Source organism: Dipodomys merriami, unplaced genomic scaffold (assembly GCF_024711535.1).
Source record: "Dipodomys merriami isolate MVZ:Mamm:240054 unplaced genomic scaffold, mDipMer1.0.p SCAF_209, whole genome shotgun sequence".
In the NCBI taxonomy this organism is placed as follows: domain Eukaryota; kingdom Metazoa; phylum Chordata; class Mammalia; order Rodentia; family Heteromyidae; genus Dipodomys; species Dipodomys merriami.
Genome location: NW_027203482.1, coordinates 2,053,765 through 2,074,290, shown reverse-complemented (window position 1 = coordinate 2,074,290; position 20,526 = coordinate 2,053,765). Strand labels below are relative to the sequence as shown.

Below are 20,526 nucleotides of genomic sequence, written 5' to 3'. Positions count from 1 at the left end.
GCCTAAGGATTAAAACAAGATCATACTACAAAAATAAACTAAAAATGGTATGTTGTATACAGTTCTGGTACTGTACTGTTGAATTCATACGATTTGCTTAAATTCTGCCAACCAATTTACTTAACACTAAATCTTTATAACAATGCAATGATGTTGGTCCAGTTTATCAATTTAGAAAACCATAGGCAGGTGTTAATAAATATAAGGTGGTGCTGAGTTTACTAGAAGAATGTTTGTGTGGTCATGTTTCACTGTATAAATGTGAGTATAAAGAATTCAGTGCAGTCTTTATCTTCCCACACGTGATTTTTTAAGGGTGACCTCACCTTCCTATTATAGGATTAAAAGTAGTGTTTGTGACTTTAACCACTTTTGGTAGTTTTTGACTGTTGTCCTTTGCACTGTTCTTTTTATTTTTCTCTCATTTCTGGGAAAAAAGATAAATTACTTGCTGTAATCATGGTGTATTTCCCTGGCTTATACATTTAAATTTCTATTGTTTATTTCTGTGAAATCTATGTTACATTCTGACATCATTTTGATATTTTATCTAATTATACAAACATATACTATTACATATTTCTGCAATAATATCTTTGCATTAGTAATTAGTAATATCCTGGATACTGTGTTGTTCATTTCAGAACTTCATGATTATTTTTAGTACTGGCATAATTAATGCCATTGACAAAAGAACTCAATAAATTAGATGTAGTCAAAATTTTCTACCATATATATCTTGAAGCATGAACAAACCTACTTTATTCTTGTTTGGGTTATAAATTTGTGGCATATATTGTTATACATCTATAGTTTATTTTTATTATATTTTATTTATCTATTCATTATTTGTTTTTGTTTAATTAATTAATTTATTTTATTTGATAGTTTTGAAAATATTTTATTTGAATAGTTGAAGAAAGGAGTTGCCATTCAATAAAGTAGTTTGTGAATACAATGCATCTTGATCACTTTAATCCCTTTTTAACATTTCCACTCATCTCTCCAAACCGCTTATTCTCTGATTTTTTCTTAATTTTGTGGAATATGCATTGAGGTTTTTTTTTTACTTGCTCCTGCTTTCCACCAATTTGCTGTATTCTATGTCTACTTTCATGGTAGAACACTTTAATTTTATACCTAGCAGGAGAGACTGTGCAATTCTCAAATTCCAGAACATTTATTTATTTTTACCTTTGTTAGTTAAAGATTATCTAGTATTCCATTTAAAAATCATTTTATGTATAATTGAAATATGTTATATTTGTTAACTTAATTCTATAAAATTTAGGGATTCTTTGTATTTTGAAAGTATATTCGATCATTATCACCTTGGAATATTCTCAAATATTCATCATTCACAAGGAAATCTTATACATGTCTGCAGCTATTCTGAATTCTCCTTAGACTTCCAACCCCAAAGAAACTAATGTTATGCCTCATTTTGATAATTCCAAAATTTCATGAAAATCAAATCATTTTATGTGTTATTTTGTGTCTGGTTCTTTCTATCTAGCCTGTTGTCAGTGTTTCCACTAATATCAATTCTCCATTTCTCTTTTTTACTTGAAAATGGGCTATTTCGTGAGTATATGTTTTGTGATCTTTTTTACTATTGGTCAGCCTGAAATTTTTTTTTCAATTCTTTTGCTGTCATAGATAATATTGCTGTGATGATACACAAGTTTTTAACTTAAGTGTATAAAAACTATAGGCAAACTTTCTAGGCTGTACAAAGTTTCTAGGCTGTTTGGTGTTTCTGTAACTAACTTCGTGAGGAACTTTTACACACTAATTTCAAAGATGAATGTGCTATTTACAATGTATGAGAGCTTTGATTTCTTTACATCCTTGTCAAACCTACTAATGCACATCTTCTTTAACCCATTCTGGTGAGTATAAAATGACATATCATTTCTATTTTATAAGTGATTTTACATGTGCTAATGCTGTTAACCTCTTTTTGTCTGTTTGCACATTGTTCGATTAAGAAATTTCAAGTCAAATTCTTTGTCCATTAATTGAGTTACTGGTCCATTTTTTCCCTTGTTCTCCAATTCTTTTCTTTTGGAATAGGAATGTTTACAACATGTTATTATATATTGAAAATAGGGTGCTCCTCATCCTAACTGTCATCCTCTTCCTCCTCTTCTTCTTTCTCTTCTTTCTCCTTCTTGTTCCTCTTTCTCTATTTCTTTTTTCTCCTCTTCCTCTTCTTCCTTCCTCTTACTCTACCTGTCGGGCTCCTCTTCTTCTTCTTCTCTTCCTCTCTTCTTCTTTCTTGTACCAAAGCTTCATACTGTCCTAGTAAGCACTCTACCACTTAAAACTGGACCATTATAGTTTGTTTCTCACATAGAATCTAGTGCTTTTACTCAGGCTTCCCTAGAATTGTGATCCTCCTGTCTCCAGTCTGAGTAGATTTAATTAAAGGCATCTGCCTTTATATTTGGCATATAATTGGTTTTGCTTTTTAAAAAAAAATATTATTTACTTTTTTTGTTGTTGGTCATGGGGCCTGAACTTGGCCTGGGCACAGTCCCTCAGCATTTCAGCTCAAGCTATCACTTTACCACTTGAGCCACAGTGCCCATTCCAGCTTTTTCTGCTTATGTGGTGCTGAGGAATTGAACCCAGGGCCTCATGCATACAAGGCAATCACTCTACCACTGAGCCAACTTTCCAGCCCTATTTTGTTTTATTTTCATGGCAACTCTCAAATAAAAATTTTCTTTAAGTCTCTGTGGACATTTTGAACCTGGAATTTTAAATGATGTTGGAAGTCAAAGCTACAAAGAGTTTTGGAGAGAGGCAATGCATTCTGTTACCTCTCCTTTTATGGTAGTGTCAGAAGATGAATGTAGGCCTTTTGGAGACAAAAATGGAACGTTTTTGGATCAGGCGATGTGTTTGGGTGCTGTGTTCAAATGAAATGGTTAAGTCATATTGTCACTTTGAATGGATTGAAAAATATGCAGGAGAGCAATAACATACTCAACTAGGTGTATGGGGGACTGAGTTCCCAGAGAAGTTTAGCGAAGTGGAAAAACACATGCTGATTGTGTACTATCCTCAAGTCTGAGAACTTAGAATCAAAGGAGGGAAAATGAGAAACACACTTATTCAAGAGTTCTCTCTCTGCTTACAAATCACCATAAGGTGTTACTTATTTCCTTGGCTTGGCCATTTTCTCTCAACCAAGATCAACTAAAACTAAACCATGAAGCAACATAGCCTTCCCTTCTTTAACTGGTTTTGCATAGGTTATTTCTCAGTGATGAGAGTCTATCACATTGCTGAATTTAAAAATTGATTAATAAACTACTTGAACTAAGTGATTAGAATTTACTTAGATACAGTGATGAAAATTGACATGCAATTTTAGAGAAGAATGACTGCCACAGTTGTGCATCAAAACTTTGTGAGGATAGAAATATATAATACATTACTCGGAGGAATTTTCTGGGAATAAAATTATTGCCATGTTTTTTAAACAAGAAAAGGTAGGAATAATTTTGAGAATGTAATTTAAGTCCACTTGTTGAACTTTGAGAAAACAAGGACAAAGCTATTTTAAATAGAAAAAGTGTGTTATCTATTAAAGCTATATCAAAAGCTTTTTTAAATGAAATTCATGTAAATAGGATCTCAGATCAAAAGACACCAATTAAGAGCTTTAGTATTCATACAAGTATGAGATAATTAGGACTAAGTCTAATGCTGTTAGTATAAATAGGAAGAGATGAGAAATTGATATAAAGAACACTGAAGGAATACAAAATTTTTATTTTCATCTTTATCAAAATCTATTGTTTATATTTATGTACTATATATTCTATATTAACATCTATATGTGTGTACACACACACACACACACACACACACACACACACACACACACACACACACATATATATATATATATGCATTCACAAGCCTCATGAGTGACAAAAAACCAACCAACAAAAAAAAACATGAGGAATATAGTGAAAAAAAACATGAATTCAGATATCAAAATTGGTGTGGTGGGGTCAAGGGGAAAGACTAGACAATTGAAGAGGAAAAGGAGAAGAAAATGCAGGCAAGAGTCTAGGGGATGGTAGAAGAACGACTGGTGACAGTGCTGAAAGAGGTAACACTGATCAAGGTATATTGTGTTGGTAAGCTGCTTTGTTAACTTCAATGCCGTTGTCCAATTACTTAATAATAAGAATAAAAAAAATCACAATAAATTACAACTTTTAGCCAGTTGCCTGTGGCTCATAACTATAAATCTAGCTAATCAGGCAGCTGATATTTTGAAGCCAGTCCTAGTAGGAAAGTCCTTAAGATGGTTATCTCCAATTAACAAGTATAAAGCCGGAAGTGGAATTTTGGCTTAAGTATTTGAACACCAGTATCAAGTGGAAAAGCCAAGAGAGAGCATGAGGTCCTGAGTTCAAACCCTGGGGCTGCTCCCCCCATGTAACACTTAAGTAAAAATCTATTTAGACAAAATATTTAAGGATAAATTTGCATTTTTTATGAGAAAGGCTGACAATTGATATTACTTCTCTAAATTCTGTAAGCAATCATTTGTTAAGGCTAGTTGGTATTTTAATTAATGGGTTGAAATTTTGAGGTTAGAATTGTATAAACCTACACAATACTGGATTATGTAGGAATGACTCCATTTCAATTTCTTTTCTTTCTTTTTCTTATTTATTTTTTGTTTATTGTATATTCATTTATTGACATGTCTTAGGGCTGGAAGTCTGGGCCTGGGCTCTGTGTCTGAGCTCTATTACTTGAGACACAGCTCCATTTCCGGCTTTTTTGATGGTTCCTTCGAGATAAGAGTATCATAATAGATTTTCTTGCTAAGGCTGGCTTTGAACCTCTATTCTCAAATCTCAGCCTCCTGAGATAGCGAGAATTACAGGCATGTGCAACCAGCACCTGGCTTTCAATTTCAATTAGTAAAAATATTAAATGGTAGAGTGGTAAAGTATCGCAGTAAAAATCTTAAATTTATTTTGAAAATTTTTTATATAATCTTATTTCTTAAGATGAAATACTTCACATTTTAAGTAATTTGTTGCAGGTTAAATCAGATTATTCAAGTCATGTCTCTATCCTTTAATGTTATAGATTACTATCTAATCATGAATTTAGATGAACATCAAAGCTTACTAGATATTCAAGTAACTATTCTCTGTATGTTGTATGTTTTTTTAGATTGTTACAAATATAGTATAATTCACTACATTTTATTCAAATGAGTTTTGTTGTCATATAATTAAAAATAACCTATGATAAAGTCACTACAAAGAAGGCAACTCTGCTGCACAAATGGAATATTGTGTGATAAAGAATATAAGGTGCACACAATCAAACCAGTAAGAAGTTAAACATATATATTAGAGTGTGTGTTTGTGTGTGTTTACATATGTAATTTTTTAAAATAAAATTTTTATTGTGAAAATACTGTAGAAAGGGGTTACAATCACATAACCAAGTTAATGAGTACATTTCTTATCAAGCACTATTGCCTCCTCCTTTGTTTTTCCTCTATCATCCTTTCCCTGACATCTCCACAACTACATTTCCCCCTACTCTCTACCCCCTGCTCATTACCATTCCCCCCTCCACAAAAAACAGTTTGCTTTTTTCCTTCCCCTCCACAAATTATACCAACATCAAATACATTGAAAATAGGGATTATACCATGGGGGAAGGACAGACAAATCAACAAAAAAATCACCCTATAAATATGTTAGAAACAATAAAAAGAAAGAAAAACCACTTGAGTCCTTATCTTGGGGTTTGTTTTGTCTAACATCAAGCTATCTGATCTTTTCTGCTTGTTTCAGACATTTCAAATAAGGGAAACCATGGAACCTATGTTTCTTTGGGCCTGGCTTACTTCACTTAATGTAAGTTTTTCCAAGACTTTCCATTTCCTAACAAATGGGGCAATGTCATTCTTTCTGATGGAAGCATAAAATACATTGTGTATATATACCACATTTTCTTGATCCATTCATCTACTGAGGGGCATCTGGGTTGGTTCCATATCTTAGCTATGGTAAATACTACTGCAATAAACATACTTGTGCTGGTTGCTTTAGTGTGGTCTTGTTTGTGATCATTTGGGGAAATACCCAAAAGTGGGATTGCTTGGTCATAGGGGAGCAATTTGTGGAGTCTTTTGAGGAACCTCCATACTAATGAAAGTCCCTAGCCTCCTAGGATACTTTCGTCAACGGGAGGGCGCCCCAGAAAACTCAGACTCCAGGCCGGGAGATGCAAAAAGCAAGAGGAGTTTATTTGAGGTTTGAGCAAACAGACTCTCTGTCCCGAGCAGACAGGGAGCCCCGAGCAGTGGTTACAAGCCTTCTTTTAAAGGCAAAAATCACAAGATTAATGCATAACACAAAGCATCCCATGATTGGTCCATTTAAAGGTCATCATATACGCCAACAATCACTTTGCCACGCGGGAAATTTTGTAACACTCTTTGTAAAATGACTGGCCCATGGTTGGTTTAAGGGGGGTTTACATGGTTACAGGCCTATGATTGGTTGACATTTGGCTTAGCTTGTGGTCTTGCCAGGTGGTCGTTATTTCAAGGTCCTGTCTGAGGAATTTCTAAATGGGAACTGAGGAACACGTACTGTCTGTTCTTTATCTATGACCACTGACCTTGTCCTGGGGCCGGCATCTGGTCCCTGAAACTTCTTAACTCATTTGTGGGAAGGGAAGGGTCAATGCTAGCGTAAGCAAGTTTACAGAAGCAGAATCAGCAGTTAGCAAGTTAGTAATGGTAATGGTCAATTTTTAATCATTCATTTTCCCCACTTTTTCTCTGGACTAATTTTAATCTTAAAATTTAGGGTGTCTCTATATTATTTTGTGGGGTGTCAGTTGTTCTCAGTGCTTGGTAATGAGACCTCAGAACTAATAGACGGACTGCGCTGATTTTTTTTCTTTTACAAAAGACATCAGTCTGTTGAGTATACAAGGTCCTATTGTAACAAAAGTAACAGTACCAGAGCCCCTTACATTTTTTTTACCAGTCCTGCCTCTGTGTATCACAGTTAACTTAATTTTATACCAGCTGTAATTGTAAGCTCCAATTTTAAGATATACTCATACCATTTGCAACAAACTTATACCATTTGTGACATACTCATACCATTTGCTACATACTTAAACTTTCTGAGGTTTGTCTTCTTTCCCTTCTTTTTTTTTCAAACAATTAAAGACAATCCTTACTTTTTAAATCCTTTCTTATCTAAAGGGGATACCAAATTTTTCCCAATTCCCTTCCCAAGGCTTTTTTTTACTATCCCCCTCTCCTTTATAATTCCTTTTCCAAGGCTTTCTTTACTAACCCCCTCTCCTTTACAATTTTCATTGATAACACACTCAGGTTATTACCATACCAGAGCCAAACTAGGCTGTGACCATAGAGTGGATTTTTAGTCACTTTGCACTGAAGTGCCTAAGACAAGCAAGCCAGTGATATCCTTGTCCTTAATATCCACTGTGGGAAGAGAGGGTTTCTGGATATCACCCAAAAGAATTTCCCACAAGATCTTAGATTTAGCAGCAGTCAACCAGGAAGCAGACTCAGGTGATGGAATGAGGCAGGAGTTTTTCCAGGTGGCTGTCAGGCCGTCGTTGAACTTTACCCATTAGGGTATGCAGCAGCAGCAGCAACCGCAGCAGCAGCAGCAGGATCTCTCAGTGGCTCCAAGGGACTGTCACACCTCATGCTGGGCTGTAAATTCCTACAGAGACTGGTTAAGGATACATTGCATAGGCTTGGCAGGCTTTGATCCTTCTGATTTTTAAGATCTTTAAACAATAGTCCAGGACAATTTACCAAAATCACAACTTTTTACTAACCAGATGTTTTTGTAAATAGAAACAGAAGGCTAGAAGGCTTAGTCTTTTTACCATCTCTGACAGACGCAGTCTCCAGACCTTGAACACCTACAACAGTTAACACTATTTTTTATGCCATCTATTTTACCTCATTTTTAAAAAACTGACTCTGGACCCTTGATCTTAAAAAGGGGGTAGAAGGGTGAAGGTCCATCTTCTGTAACTTCTTCAAGCTGACTTCAGGGGCGTTGATCCTACCTAGCCAGCAACCTATAACCTTAGCCTATTTTACAAAGAGGCCATCAGGGTTAGATGTCATTAAGAACAATATTTAACTTTTGACAACTGCACAGACCTTTTCTCCGGCTACAGCAGTGTAGCTTGTTTAGCACTCTGGTTTGTAAAAGCATTTTCCTAGATGGCTTAGGAATGTGATCTCTAGTGATCCCAAATAATGCCTAAGTTACCTTTGCAGGCCTTTAGACAGATATCAAATAGAAACACACTCTCAGGTTTACAAACTTTTTCCTGAGCAGATGAACTTCATGTAACTAGTGTCAGCTCAATTAGAGCATTTGGCACATAAAGGGGTTGAGATTTAAACTATCCCCCACATTTTATAACATTGGCTTTTACTATAACAGAGGACTGGCAAGTTCCTGTCCCTTACAAGGTAGATAGTCATGGACATTTGGCATGCTTACAAACTCTTTTTATGACCTCCCGGCTCTGACCATTTTGAAGGGCCATGCACAAATGACTCTAGGATCTGACATTTCTGCCAACCAAGCAGTGGCTTACTGCCTCTGGATGCTCCTCCATCGCTTTTGTCCCAGGAGTGTCTTCTTCACATTGGGATAAATGCCTCATTGGCATTTCCCTTTAGCTGGTCGCTAGACTTGAACTCAGGGCCTGAGCACTGTCCCTCCGCTCTCCAGCTCAAGGCTATCACTCTGCCACTTTGAGTCCCAGACCCTGGGCTTGAATGCTGTCCCCTAACTCTTCAGTCCAGGGCTAGTACTCTGCCACTGTGAGTCTCGAGCTTGGGGCTTGAGTACTGTCCCCTGACTCTTCAGTCCAGGGCTAGTACTCTGCTGGCTGAATAGAGGTGACAGTTTCACAGGAACCTTTTTGTGCCCGGGCTGGCTTTGAACCAGTTTGCAGATCAATGAGTCTTATAAAAGGCCATTTTACTCCAATTAAAAGCAACAAGGTGGTCAACATAGAAGCTTTTAAGCATGCTCTTATTGAAACTTGTTAAGAGCCAAAGTTACATCTGACAAACTTTTAAGAATCCTCTGTGCTTTGCTCTGGGCTTGCTGGAAACTTAAAAAAACCTATAAGAGCAAACTAGAATAGCAATCATTTTGATAATCCTAATTTTTTTCCTTCTTTGTGCACATTGAGGACAATGTCAAGAACAATTTTACATTTAAACTTTATATCCAAAAATCCATTTTAATTATTTTTTTTAAAACCTCTTATTTGCATTTTGAAAAGATCCCTTGAAACCTTGAGGCCAAGTGTCACTCATTGCCTCTTAGTTGCTTGTTTTAAAACAGACACACATTAAGATTTTTAAACTCAAATGACAATTTTTCCTTAATGTGAAAATTACAGTCACCATCACTATACCGCGAAGCTAGACTTTACACCTTTATAACTTTTTAAAACATCCTAATTGTAAAACATTAAAAGCAAGTCACATTATACAAATAACTTTTTAACCCTCTTTTTAAGGCCTTTCTAATTTTTAATGTTAAAACATCCAAGGGAAAGTTTTAGCAATACTAATCAGATTATCACATCAGTCATTTTAACCATCATGTTTTCAGTGTCTATCTGCAGGGAAAAGAGAGAACAAAGATGGGCCACTCAGCCCCTTCTATGGAATGGCCACACACCCAATCCGACTCTTTAGGGTTAGATGAACTGCGTTTGTGCCAGCTTGTCCCCTTTCACCATGCGTGGACTCCTCCCAGGGCCTGTCCCACCATGCATGGCCCGCTGAACTGCACTTTTGCTTGTTTACCCCTTACCCCTAAAGACAGGTCTTCTGTTGGCTTTTAGTTTTTCCTTTTTTAATCTCTTGGTTCTCGAATGAAATACACAGTTTTTAGACAGACAGAACAGGTAACATCTTTGACAGTGTTAAACTAACCTTTACATTTAAATTTTTAATATTTATCCCAAAATTTAACCAAGAGAACCAGATCCCAAACAGCCAATGCATTTTGTTAAGCCAGATAACTTGATTACAGTATAAACAGTCTTATGTATTTTAAAACAATAGTTTTTAAAATACAAGATTTTCTAATTTGCAAGTTAAAGAATCTTTAAAAAGCCATTTAAAACAGTGCGAAGATTTTTTTAGAATTTGTGGTAATGTTCAAACCTCATAACCTTTTGAATTTTTAATTTAAACTCACCCAATTGTTACAGCATGCTGACAATTTTTATATTTGCACACGTTCACAGACACACACACACAAAACACTCACACAGATCTTAAAGCACCCAAAAAATCAAAATCAGTCATACATACACCTTTTAAAGTTTTTAAACAAAAATTTAAGACAGTATTTCTTTTATTTTCCCAGAGCTTGTTTGTCTAGCAAAGCAATTCACTAATTAGTCTTTTGAATCCCTTCTGTTGGAGGAGGGCTGGGGGAGGGGGTCACCTGAAACTAAACTGGCCAGATTTTTTTAATCTAATTTTAGACAAGAGCACTTTACAAATTGTTACATTGTCAGGACTAGCTGAAAAAGTCCAAACCAGGCACACAGCCTTCTACACTCTCCCTGCTGGCAGCCTCCACAAGGAGAAAATGCAGCCTGAGGTTTGAAGGGAACCAAACTAGCCCAGTAACCTTCCATGCCTCGGGGGGGGGGGTGGGCATAGCAGGTCTGTGACCTAGCCCAGCTGGAACTTTTATTTCCCCAGAGATGTTCAAATAAATAACAAAAACACAGATAAACACAAAAACCAAGGATCCACATTTAAATCTGGTACCAGTTCTAAAACAGAACTAGACAAGAACTGAAGGCTGAGTTGGGGACTAATGGGCCCCAGTTTATCCCTACCAGAAATCTGTGCTGTTCTCATTCAGCAAGCTGAATCCAGAGTCCGCTGGGTGAGCCTGCCACACTCACCCAGAACTTCCCTACCCCAGAAAACATAAAACAAACACACTAAAGTTAACAAGACAAACATGTGGCCACAAAGACAAAATCAGGTCTCAGTGAATGGGGTGACATCTCACCACCATTCACTTACCATGGAACTCAACACCCCTACTCACCTCCGGAGGATTTTTCTCTTAGATTCCTGCAGATGTTTACCCAGGGGCCTTCCAAGGCAGAGGAGAATTGCCAGTCATCTTGGGGCAAGGGAAAGAAGTCCCTAGTGGCCGTCCCCTCAGACTGACAGGTTCTCCCCCACGCTCAGACCCCCCCCCCCCCGAGCCAAGGCCCAAGGCTGAGATCTAACTGGGGCCACTTGCAGATGGTCAGTGGCAATTTCATAATTGACAAACAAGCAAGTTACAAAAGCAATACCAGCGGTTTTTGTTTTTAAACTAACTAGGACAAGGTCTCAGGTGTCCTAGGAGTGGACTCACTTGTTGACCCATCTCTATAGAGAATACAAAACACACATTAAAGACGAGTAACACTAAACAGAAACAGACAGAACCAGACACCATGCGGCAACCGAGTACAGATGAGGAAGGAATTACAGATGGGAGTGGCCGGCCTCGCCTTAACTCCCCAGAACAGAGAGACACTCGGATCTCCTCCTTCCTCCAGACGACCCCTGGAGCAGGACTCCAGGGCGGGACCAGGGTACTGGGCACGTCTGCTTTTCCCTCTAGTCTAAATACAGATTTGGATCCCAGAACATAAAACGAAAATGACAAACATGAAAGACAAGAGCTCTATCTTACTTCCTGCCAGTCCTGGAATCTGGGGTTTGGGGGAGCCTGGTTCCCGGCCAATGCACCAAATGAAAGACCCTAGTCCCCTAAGATACTTTCGTCAACGGGAGGGCGCCCCAGAAAACTCAGACTCCAGGCCGGGAGATGCAAAAAGCAAGAGGAGTTTATTTGATGTTTGTGCAAACGGACTCTGTCCCGAGCAGACGGGGAGCCCCGAGCAGCGGTTACAAGCCTTTTTTTAAAGGCAAAAATCACAAGATTAATGCATAACACAAAGCATCCCATGATTGGTCCATTTAAAGGTCATTATATACGCCAACAATCACTTTGCCACGCGGGAAATTTTGTAACACTCTTTGTAAAATGACTGGCCCATGGTTGGTTTAAGGGGGGTTTACATGGTTACAGGCCTATGATTGGTTGACATTTGGCTTAGCTTGTGGTCTTGCCAGGTGGTCGTTATCTCAAGGTCCTGTCTGAGGAATTTCTAAATGGGAACTGAGGAACAAGTACTGTCTGTTCTTTATCTATGACCACTGACCTTGTCCTGGGGCCGGCATCTGGTCCCTGAAACTTCTTAACTCATTTGTGGGAAGGGAAGGGTCAATGCTAGCGTAAGCAAGTTTACAGAAGCAGAATCAGCAGTTAGCAAGTTAGTAATGGTAACGGTCAATTTTTAATCTTTCACTATTTTGAAAGTAGCTGAACAAGTTTACATTCCTATCAATAGTGCAGTAGGGTTCCATTCTGGGCACATCCCCTTCAGCATCTGTTGTTATTAGAGTTCATAAGTATAGCTATTCTAACTGGGGTGAGGTGGTATCTCAGTGTTGCTTCGATTTGCATTTCTTTTATGGCTAGGGAGGTTGAGCATTTCTTCATGTGTCTATTGGTGATCCTTCTTTCCTCCTCAGAGAAGTTTATCTTTAAGTCTTTAGCCTATTTATTTATTGGGCAGTTGTTTCTTTGAGGATTTGTTGTTGGGGGATTTAATTTTTTGAATTCCAGGTATATTTTAAGTATGAGACCCTTGTCCGTTTTATGGCTAGTGAAGATCTTCTCCCAAACGGTGGGCTTTCTATTGATCTTGCTAGCTATGTCCTTTGCCATGCAGAAGCTCTGCAATTTTATGCAATCCCATTTGTCCAACCTTTCCTTGATTGGTTGTGTTTCTGGGTCTCTATGGTATAACCCATGCTTTCACTGAATTTGGTGTTGGTATAATTTGTGGAGGGGTGTTGGTATAATTTGTTTAAGTAAGGATACAGGTGGACACATTGCAACAATAAGATGTACAAGTCATTATTTCAGAAAAACAAAGAACAACTTTGGTAGGGGATGGAGGGGAAGATCAGATGGGGGAGGTGGGTGGAGTATGGGAAGGGGAAACAAAGAGGAGGGAACAATGCTTGATAAGAAATGTACTCGTTATCTTGACCTTATAATTGTAACTCTTCTGTATGGTATTCTCACAATAAAAAAAAATTCGGCCTATGCCAAAGAGAGGTAGGATTTATCCTATTCTGTCCTGTAATGTTTTCAGAGTGCCTGCTTTGACTCTGAGTTCTTTGATCCATTTGGAGTTGATTCTGGTGCAGGGTGATATATAAGGATCTAGCTTTAGTTTTCTTCACGGGATTAACTAATTTTGCCAGCATCATTTACTGAAGAGGCTCCCTTGTGGAAGATTAGATGGCTATAGGTATGTGGTTTCATTACTGGGTATTCAGTTCTATTCCATTGGTCTTATGGTCTGTTGTTGTGCCAGTACCAAGCTGTTTTTATTAATATGGCTTTGTAGTAGAGTTTGAAATTTGGTATTGACATTCCTCCAGCACTGTTCTTTCTGTTAAGGATCATTCTTGCTATTCGGGGTATTTCATTGTACCCTATGAATTTTTGGATTGCCTCTTCTATTTCCTTGATGAATGAGGTTGGAATATAATAAGTATCGCATTGAATTTGTAGATAGCCTTGGGAAGTATTGCCATTTTCACGATGTTGATCCTTCCAATTCAGGAACATTTGAGGTTTTTCCACTTTCTAAGTACTTTTTTGATTTCCTTTTTCAGGTTTTTAAAGTTTTCATCATAGTGGTCCTTCACTTCTTTGGTTAAGTTAATTCCTAGGTATTTTATTTTTGGTGGGGTATTATGAATGGAGTTGCTTTCCTGATTTCAGCTACACTTTTCTCATTGTTGACATACAGAAAAGTCATTGATTTTTGAGGGTTAATTTTATACCCTGCTCCTCTGCCAAATTTTTGATTCAGCTTGAGTAATTTGGGAGTGGAGTCCATGGGATTCTTTAAATACAAGATCAGGTCATCTGCAAAGAGGGAGAGTTTTACTTCAGGTTTCCCTATTTGGATCCCTTTTATGTTTACATCTTATTGCTGTTGCTAGGCATTCTAATACTAAATTGAAGAGAAGTGGAGAGAGTGAACATCCTTGTCTCATTCCTGAGTTTATAGGAAATGATGTTGGTTTTTCACCACTGAGTATAATGCTGGCTTTAGGTTTGTCATATACAGCCTTTATTGTATTGAGGAATGTTCCCTGGATTCGTAGTTTTTCCAGAATCTTCATCATAAAGGGGTGTTGGATCTTGCCAAATGCCTTTTCTGCTTCTATTGAGATAATCATATGGTTCTTTTCCTTGCTTTTGTTGATGTGATGAATTATATTAATTCATTCACATTTATTGAACCAGCTTTGCATCCCTGAAATGAATTTTGTTTGATTGTAGTTTATGATTTTTTGGATGAATTATTGAAGGAGATTGGCCAGAATTTTGTTCATCATGAAATGAATCTATAGTTCTTTTTCTTTTATGAGTCCCTGCCTGGTTTTCAGGTAAGTGTTATGATGGCTTCATAGAATGTGTTTGGTAGTGAACTTTCTCTTTCAATTTCCATGAAGAGTTGGAGGAGTATTGGTGTGAGTTCTGCTTTGAAGGCCTTGTAGAATTCTGCTGTAAATCCATCCAGTCCTGGGCTTTTCTTAGATAGGAGGTCTCTTATTGCTGCTTCTATTTCAGTGCTTGATATGGGCCTCTTCAGTTGGTTTAACTCATCTTGGTTTAGTTTTGGCATGTCGATCTTTGCTAGGAAATCTTCTATTTCTTCCAGGTTTTCAAACTTATTATTATAAAGGTTTGAGAAATATTCTCGTATAATTTCTGGATCTTGGTTGTTTCTGTGGTGATGTTTCTAATTCTCATCTCTGAGTTTGTTTATTTGGGTGTGTGCTCTTCTTTCTCTGATAAGATTTGCTAAAGGTCTGTCAATTTTGTTAATTTTTTGGAAGAACCAGTTCTTTGTTTTGTTGATTATATGGTTTTTTTGGATCCTAATTCATTTAATTCAGATTTAATTTTAACTATTTCTTTTCATCTGCCGGATTGGGGTTTAGCTTGCTGTCCTTTTCAAGGAGGTTCAGATGTCTCAGATGTTTCAGATTTCTCAATTTGTTGATGTAGGAACTCAGAGATAAATTTTGCCTCTGAATACTGCCTTTGCTGTGTCACAGAGGAGCTGCTAATTTGTGTGTTCATTTTTGTTGAATGTCATGAACATTTGAATTTCCTTACTAATCTCTTCTATGGCCCACTGTTGATTCAACAGTGTGTTTTTCAGTGTTCTCGTGTTACCGGGCTTGTTGTCTGAGAGAATGCAGGGATATCTGCTTTGAGTATCACAAAAGAGGGAGATGGCTGTTTCCTCTCATTTGGAGATGCTGTGTTGAGGCTAGGTTCTGGGTAGGGTTGAGAATTTTCAGCAAATAGTAGCCTTCCCTTAGAGGCTAGTTCCTGAGACACACAGAGCCCAGTGTGGATCCATTCTCCGGGTTTATGTTTACTGAGTTTCAGGTGTTTGTCTAGGCTGCTGTAGGGAGGAGCAGCCTCTGGCTCTGTTTACCCAGGGAAGAAAGTCATTCCTCTGGTGGTGGAGCCTGCTCTGCCTGGGCTGGGTGACTTTCCCCTGGGTGGAGCTGAGCCTGGCAGGTTAGGTCAGCTTCCTGTGACCTTCTAATGGCTCCAATTGTATTATTCCAAGGTCTAGGTTGGAGCTAGCTGCTTTTCTGGCTTTGTCAGTATCAAAGATGGAGATCTTTTCCAGTGGTCGGAGAGGAGCTGCCTTCCAACCGTGGTCTGTGAGAAGGAGTGAGGATGTCAGTGTTCTACTCAAGCCAGAGTCTTGGTTCTTGGAAGTCCCTGGTCTGCAATCTGCAGGATGAAGATTTCTGCTCTTTGTCAGTTCTTACTGGTGTTGAGTAGAATCCACTGGCAAGCAGCCTAAGAAATGAACTTACTATCTTATTTATGGAACTATAAAGCCTCTGTGCATCACCTTTAAAATAAAATTAAATTAAATTTTTAAAAAAGAAAGAAAATCACACACAGTGGAGCCTTACTTCAGAGGTACAAAGATAAAGACTTTATCAAAATCTTCTAAATTTTTGCAAGCAACAATTAAATGGAAGAGAATCTTTAAAGTATGGAAGAAAGACATAACAAAATAGAGCAAAACTAAAACAGAAACAGACAAGTTTAGAATCCCTTATTCAACAAAATTATTATGAGAAGAAAACATGTTGGGCGATACAAGAACAATAACAAAAAAAATGATATTTTTTTTCTTTTTCAGTCGTGGGGCTTGAACTCGAGGCCTGGGTACTATCACTGAGCTCTTTAGCTGAAGGCTAGAACACTACCACTAGAGCCACAGCACCACTTCTGTACTTTTTTTGTTTTTTTTTTTTTTACTGTTTATGTGGTGCTGAGGAATCCCACCCAGGGCCTCATGCATACCAGGCAAGCATTCTACCAATCTGAGTCACCTACCCAGCATCAAAAGTGAGTGAATTTTGTCCTTTTTCTTCCCACATTCATCCATCAAAGTTCTTCAGAAGGAACAAAGAAAGGAATCATCTTAAATGTCTTCCAAGATGATCTTGGTAATTCTAATCACTTTTGATGAAATGGCATTATTTAGTGTAACACAATTCAATGAATGCACAATCTTGGTATTAGTGACCTCTTCTGGAGAGATCATGTGTAAACAAATCTCAATCCCTATTAGGCTGGAAAAGCTCATGACCAACAACTTTCGTCTCCAGAATCCCACTCCCAGTTAGTCTTTTACATGAGGCTGATTGTCCATTGCTCACCTTAGAGTCTCATTATCAAATTTGAACCATGAAGCCTTGTATTTGCCCTGGTTACTCTCCTCGAATTCACTGGTTAGAATCCTAGCTTAGGCCATTCTTGATCATCCTTGTCTATAATTTTCACAAGTTCACAGTTGGAGAGTATTCACCATGTTTAAGCCTGCAAATTAGACTCTGACTTTCCAGTATAAAATTACAAATTTGTTTATTTTCACATGTTGTCATAAATTTCTTATAAGGACCCATATAATTGTCATCCCTGGATAAAAGAGTTCATCAACGATGAGGAGAGGACTCTGGAGGTAGTTAGGATCTTTTTTTTTTAATTTAATTTTATTTTATTTGAGAACATACTGTACAGAGGGGCTACAATTACATGGGCAGGATAATGCATACATTTCTTACCAAGCATTGCAGCCTCCTCCTTTGTTTACCCTTCACCTCCCTTCCCAGCCTCCCCCCTCCCCCCACCCAATTATACCCCCCTCCCCCCCACACCGACATTGTAAAGTTGGTTTTGACATGACATTTTGTACTTCTCATTGTTGCAACAGGTCCACCTGAATCCTTAAACGACTTGTTTGTCCCCATCTCCTCCACATGTTATACTGACATCAAATATAGTGAAAGCGGGGGTTACACTGTGGGGGAGGGGCATACAAAGCAACAAAGAAATAATCTTATAAATGCGTTAGAAACACAAGCATGAAAGAAACGAAAACATTAAAATACATATTTAAGGGTTCATTTTCCTAACATCACATTATCTGAACTTTTCCGCTTGACTCATACCTATACTAGATATTGCAAATAAGGGAAACCATGGGACCTATGCTTCTTTGGGCCTGGCTTACTTCACTTAATATAATTTTTTCCAAACCTTTCCATTTCCTAACAAATGGGGAAATGTCATTCTTTCTGATGGAGGCATAGAATTCCACTGTGTATATATACCACATTTTCTTGACCCATTCATCTACTGAGGGGCATCTGGGTTGGTTCCATATCTTAGCTATGGTAAATAATGCTGCAATAAACATAGTTGTGCTGGTAGCTTTAGTGTGGTCTTGGTTGTAAACATTTGGGTAAATGCCCAAAAGTGGGATTGCTGGATCATAGGGGAGATCTATGTCAAGCCTTTTGAGGAACCTCCATACTGCTTTCCAAAGTGGTTGAACAAGTTTACATTCCCACCAACAATGAAGTAAGGTTCCTTTCTGTCCACACCCCTCCAGCATCTGTTGTTGTTAGAGTTCCTGATTTTTGCTGTACTAACTGGAGTGAGGTGATATCTCAATGTTGTTTTAATTTGCATTTCTTTTATGGCTAGGGATGTTGAACATTTCTTCATGTGTCTCTTGGCCATCCTTCTTTCTTCTTCAGAGAAGCTTCTCTTTAAGTCTTTCGCCCACTTATTTATTGGGCAGTTGTTTCTTTGAGGATTTGTTGTTGGGTGGTTTAATTTTTTGAGTTCCAAGTATATTTTAGATATGAGACACTTGTCCGTTGTATGGCTAGTAAAGATCTTCTCCCAATCGGTGGGCTTCCTATTGATCTTGCTAGCTATGTCATTTGCCCTGCAGAAGCTCTGCAACCTTATGCAATCCCATTTGTCCAACCTTTCTTTGATTTGTTGTGCTTCCGGGTCTCTATTCAGAAAATTTCGGCCTGAGCCAAGGAGACCTAAGGTTTCTCCTATTCCATCCTGTAATGTTTTCAGAGTGTCTGCTTTGAGTTCAAGGTCTTTGATCCATTTGGAGTTGATTCTGGTGCAGGGTGATATATAAGGATCTAGCTTTAGTTTTCTACATGTAGTTAACCAATTTTGACAGCACCATTTACTGAAGAGGCTGTCTTTCTTCCATTCTATTGTTTTAGTTTCCTTATCGAATATTAGATGGCTATAGGTCTGTAGGTTCATTTCTGAGTTTTCAATTCTATTCCATTGGTCCTGAGGTGTGTTCTTATGCGAATACCAAGCTGTTTTGATTACTATGGCTTTATAGTAGAGTTTGAAATTTGGTATTGCTATTCCTCCAGCAGTGTTCTTTCCGTTAAGGAGGGTTTTTGCTATTCGGGGTCTTTTATTGTTCCATATGACTTTTTGGATTGCCTCTTCTATTTCCTTGAAGTATGAGGGTGGAATTTTGATAGGTATCGCGTTGAATTTGTAGATAGCCTTGGGAAGTATTGCCATTTTCACGATGTTAATCTTGCCAATCCAGGAGCATGGGAGGTTTTGCCATTTTTTAAGTTCTGTGTTGATTTCATTTTTCAAGATTTTAAAGTTTTCATCATAGAGGTCCTTCACTTCTTTGGTTAAGTTAATTCCTAGGAATTTTATTTTTTGTGGGGCTATTTCAAATGGAGTTGCTTTCATAAATTCAGCCACTCTTTTCTCATTGTTGGCATATAGAAAAGCCATTGATTTTTGGGGATTAATTTTATAACCTGCTACTTTGTCAAAGTTTTGAATCAGCTTGAGTAATTTGGGAGTGGAGTCTATGGAATTCTTTAAATACAAGATCATGTCATCTGCAAAGATGGAGAGTTTTATTTCTTCTTTCCCTATTTGGATTCGCTTTATGTCTGCATCTTGTCTTATTGCTGTAGCTAGTCATTCTAATACTAGATTGAAGAGAAGTGGAGAGAGTGGGCTTCCTTGTCTTGTTCCTGAGTTAAGAGGAAATGGCTTTAGTTTTTCACCATTGAGTATAATGCTGGCTGTAGGTTTGTCATATACTGCCTTGATTGTATTGAGGAATGTTCCATGGATTCCTAATTTCTCCAAAACCTTCATCATAAAGGGGTGTTGGATCTTGTCAAATGCTTTTTCTGCATCTATTGAGATAACCATGTGGTTCTTATTGTTGCTCCTGTTGATGTGATGAATAATATTAATTGATTTGCGTATATTGAACCAGCTTTGCATCCCTGAAATGAATCCTGTTTGATCATGGTGTATGATTTTTTGGATGAATTGTTGAAGTCGATTGGCCAAAATTTTGTTGAGAAGTTTTGCATCAATGTTCATCAAAGAAATGGGTCCATAGTTCTCTTTCTTTGATGAGTCCCTGCCTGGTTTTGGGATGAGGGTTATGATGGCTTCATAGAATGTGTTCGGTAGTGAGCTTTCTCTTTCAATTTTATTGAAGAGTTGGAGGAGTATTGGTGTGAGGTCTGCTTTGAAGGCCTTGTAAAATTCCGCTGTAAAACCATCTGGTCCTGGACTTTTCTTAGCTGGGAGGTCTCTTATTGCTGTTTCTATTTCAATGCTTGATATGGGCCTGTTAAGCTGGTTTAACTCATCTTGGTTTAGTTTTGGCATGTCAATATTTGCTAGGAAAAGGTCCATTTCTGTCAAGTTCTCAAACTTATTAGCATAAAGCTTTGAGAAGTATTCCCTTATAATGTTCTGAATCTTGGTTGTTTCCGTGGTGATGTTTCCATTCTCATCTCTGAGTTTATTAATTTGGGTGTGTTCTCTCTTTTTTCTGATAAGGTTTGCTAAGGGTCTGTCAATTTTGTTAAGTTTTTCAAAGAACCAA

The 20,526-nt window shown here is 37.8% G+C and overlaps 1 long non-coding RNA gene across 1 annotated transcript in view; it reads right to left on the bottom strand.

Moving 5' to 3' along the window:
- Positions 1–11,270, bottom strand: part of LOC138833481 (uncharacterized) — a 51,006-nt gene extending 39,736 nt beyond the window's left edge. The window contains exon 1 of the long non-coding RNA XR_011373935.1: positions 11,175–11,270. This is a non-coding gene — a long non-coding RNA (uncharacterized lncRNA). The remainder of the gene's footprint in view (positions 1–11,174) is intronic.
- Positions 11,271–20,526: the final 9,256 nt, after the last annotated feature.